The sequence below is a fragment of the Perognathus longimembris genome, chromosome 1, assembly GCF_023159225.1.
Source record: "Perognathus longimembris pacificus isolate PPM17 chromosome 1, ASM2315922v1, whole genome shotgun sequence".
In the NCBI taxonomy this organism is placed as follows: Eukaryota; Metazoa; Chordata; class Mammalia; order Rodentia; family Heteromyidae; genus Perognathus; species Perognathus longimembris.
Window position 1 is genome coordinate 99,458,200 of NC_063161.1, and position 4,092 is coordinate 99,462,291.

The 4,092-nt window shown below is 39.4% G+C and overlaps 1 pseudogene; it reads right to left on the minus strand.

The window, feature by feature from the left end:
• Positions 1 to 1,954: 1,954 nt before the first annotated feature.
• LOC125341673 lies at positions 1,955 to 2,060 on the minus strand (annotated as a pseudogene).
• Positions 2,061 to 4,092: the final 2,032 nt, after the last annotated feature.

A 4,092-nucleotide genomic window follows, 5' to 3' on the forward strand; every position in this document is an offset into this window, starting at 1 on the left:
CTTAGAGGTAGGAATTCTGATGGTGAAAGAGCTCACCAGGTGATTCTGTATGCTAGCTATGGTTCAACAACCTGTTTCCTAGGAATTTCACAGACCACACTAGAAAGACCTCCAAACTAGATCAACCTTGAAGATTAAGAAAGGAAGAACCCTACAGAAGAACCTAATCAGGTAGAAAAGGTGGGAGAGAGTGGAGCCTTACCTTCCTACAGTTGCCTGGGCCCCCGGAATTCTCCTGGCCCCCAGTGTCTTTGCAGGGCCTATATATAAGACAGCTCTTTATTTTGTAGTAGAATAGGAAACTTTACAACCTTTGACCTCTTTCAGAAATTTTCCCAAACATTACTTATCAATAAAAGGCATTTATTTCTTTGTTTTAGGGTAAGATACTAAATCCATTTCTCATGTTTTCACCTAATAGAACACCCCATTCCCTGGTCTCAGCATTTAGAGTACTTATAAAAGGGGATCTTCAAAAGCTAATGGTTTTGGTGAGGGAATTGAGGACTCTTTTTTTTTTTATTAAAAAACTAATGGAAATTTGGTGCCTTAAAAATGTGAAAGGGATTCATTTCTCATAGCATCATCTTTGGGTTCATAGGGGCATAGCTATTGGACTATTGTGATCTTCTGCTATTACTATCCTAGATATGTACTAATTATTTCCTCGCTATGCCTGTATGAATACATAAGATGATGCTAAGCGAAATGAATTCCAAGTCATGGAAACAAGTGGTATATCATTGTTGTAATTATTTTTAATATGCCATGTGAAACCATACCCTTTGTTTTTCTTTTATCTCACATATTCCCTTACTATGGTTTTACCTCTGCTATCACTGTATCTGATCTTAGTACCCTGGATACTGTATATTGTAGATTGGAACTAAGGAAGGGGAAGGAAATACCAAAATAGAGAGACAAAAGATAAAAAGACAAACCATTGCAAAGCAATACTTACAAAAATCATTTGCTGTAAACCAACTGTATAACTCATGGAGGGGGAGAGGAAAATGGGGAGGGAGGAAGTGGGGGGATGAGGGAGTTGGTAACAAGTTGGATAAGAAATGTACTTGCCTTACATATGAAACGGTAACCCCTCTGTACTTCACTTTGACAATAAAGAAGAAAAAATGTGAAAAAAAACTAATGGCTCAGGAAGACGACTAAGGTCATTTGGGACTGAAAAGAATTTCTAGTGATGAAGGAGCATCTTAATAAGAAATGAGTGGGATAGTACTATATCCCTGAATTCTTGGCACTTTCAGCCTCATAAACCTGCCCAAGTTTAAGAAAACAGCCTTTGTGCCTCATTTGCCACCATGTGTGAGAGAGATTCCAGGCTTTCCACTGACTAAAGTAGCCGGGTGATGTATCCAGTCGTGTGAGGTGACATGTTCCAGGTCTCCGAGCTGCCTGTAAGTGAAACTCCCAGAATTAAACCTTAGGCAAGCAAAGCAAAGCAAAGGGAGCTTTTCCTCATTGATGGGTGGTTAAAGGCAGGCATTGTGAGCTGAAAGTGGATTAGAGTAGATGGAATCCATTTCCATTAAATGTGGGTGCAAGTTGAATTTGTAGTGAAAGGTAAAAATATGACAGAGCTCTCAAACTGTATAATTTTTTCTTTTTCTGTGTCACAATCAAACCTCATAAGTTTAATCCATCTGAATCTCCATTTAAGTCTCACTGTATTGTGTACACCATGTTCTAGAAATTAATTAACTAATGTTTGAAGTCAACTAATTAGTGTTCTCATGTTATGTTTGTGTTTGTGGGCAGTGTCTACGTTGCTGGTCCCATTTGCATTTTTTGTTTGTTGGGAATAAGTCCATTGAACTCTTGAAAGATGGACAATCATCTTTTTTTTTTTTTTTAAAGCTTTTAGATCCACTTTATTCTCAGAACCAACCTGGGTTAGTTAACAAACTTCCACATTGCCACCAGTTGTAGGAATTGTATTCCTTCTTACATGTACCAAAATCTCATACTCAACATTGAATTCTGGGTTGCGAAAGAGGACTTACTGTTTGTACCTGTCTGTGAGGCGCGAACAGGGTGCTCTTGTTAGAATGAAGAGTTTGGTGTCTCTGAGCTGTCAGTGCCTCTGCTTATTCTGTTGTAGACAAAGTAACTCACTTTGTATCTTGCTGAATGTCCACGCATGGCAGGTCTACCACACTTTTCTGCCCCAAAGGAATGCAATTTAAATGCTATGTGGGAACAAGATCTTCTCTGCTCAAGTGCATCATCTGTGGTATTATTGGACTTCATTTACAAAACACAAGTTCAAAGGTGAAGTTATTGTGAAGTTAAAGAGGACAACAACAGAGCATTCAGCCAAGTCTGGGTCTTAGTTCTGAGTTCAGGGACTTTGGTGGTTGCATAGAACACACTGCCTTAGAGCCAGCCCTGATGGGAAGGTATCATCAGAAAGTGTTTACTAAGCATGAAATAAAAGACCAAAGACATTAGCAGTGCTTCAGTGACATTGATGGAGAATTTAGACGAAGACATGCTATCCTAGCTCAAGTGACATTCAGGTTCTGCTCAGATGTCATCTTATCAGAGAGGTTATTTCTAACCATGCATTCTAAAGTAACTCCTCTCATCATTTGTTACTGTAGCTGGGGTTGTCAAACTTGAGTTTGCATTAAATTTCTGGGTCTCCCTCCCCCCACTAAGGGCTAACTCAAAAAAGTCTTGAGTGAGGCCAGAGAATTTACCTTCCTAACAAATGCCTTGCTAATTCAGTGACCATTGCTCCATTTATTAATCCTGCTTCATTGTTCCAACAATATTTATCTGCAATTGTTCTCATAATTACTTACCAGCGTATTGTATGTTTTTGTTTGTTGTTGATTGTAAGGCTTGAACTCAGGGCCTGGGTGCTCTCCCTGAGCTTTTTTTGCTCAAGACTGGTGCTGTACCACTTTGAGCCACAGCTCCACTTCCAGTTTACTGGTGGTTAATTGGTGATGAGTCTCATAAACTTTCCTGCCTGGGGAAGGCTTTGAATCACAATCCTGAGTAGCTAGAATTATAGCTCTAAACCATTAATGCCCAGCTTACTATATGTTTTTTCCCACAGGAAATAAAGAATAATGAGAACAGAAGTTTAGTCAGCTGTATTCATTGATATGTGTCTAGGATTTGGAATATGCTTGACTTGGTAAATACCTTTTACTATGTATGTATATACACACACACACATATGCTCAGGAATTGCATCAAGTGAGAGGTTATTCAATAGTGGTGACGAGAATGGGGTTGGGTCGTAAAAACATTTGTCATTATGCCAAGATAATTGGGATTGGAAGTCAAATTTGTATCTAAGCAAATAAAATACAAAAATACAAGTCTTAGGGGCAGGGAGAAGTAATCATGCAACATGATATTTGGATACTAATTGGATAATTTAAATGATGGTGATAGAAAAGCCTTTGTAATTTCCTTCCAAGTTGGGTAGATGATCATTGTTAAGACAGAGTGGGGGCTGGGAATATGGCCTAGAAACCCTGGGTTTGATTCCTCAGCACCACTTATATAGAAAATGGCCAGAAGTGGCGCTATGGCTCAAGTGCCTTGAGCAAAAAGAAGCCAAGGAAAGCACTCAGCCCCTGAGTCCAAGGGACTAGCCCAAAAAAAAAAAAAAAAAAAAAAAAAAAGACAGAGTGGCACACAAGCATCTCTTGCAGATAGATGGATTCTCCTGTGCCAGGAACTCCATGTATGAGGGACCCCTACATGGCTTCTGACTGTCAAAAAGATAATATTTGAACTAGATCATGCATTGCAAACTCCTGAGCACTACTGCTTGTGTTTGTGAAGGAACATGAAAAGGAGTCCTGCATGATAATAACTTGGGGAATGGCCATAGCTTTATAATCTGTAGGCACAATGGCGACCATTCATGTCAGTATGTTGCATCATATGGTTTGAACATGATTGGAATTTATCCTCCAATATTTCATAGGCTGGAAGCTTGGCCATCAGTGTGGCAGGGTTGAGGTGGTGGGATTTTAAAGAGATAGGACTGAGCATAAGGCAATTGCATCACAGCCAACCTAGAGGCTTAGTATAATTATGGGATAC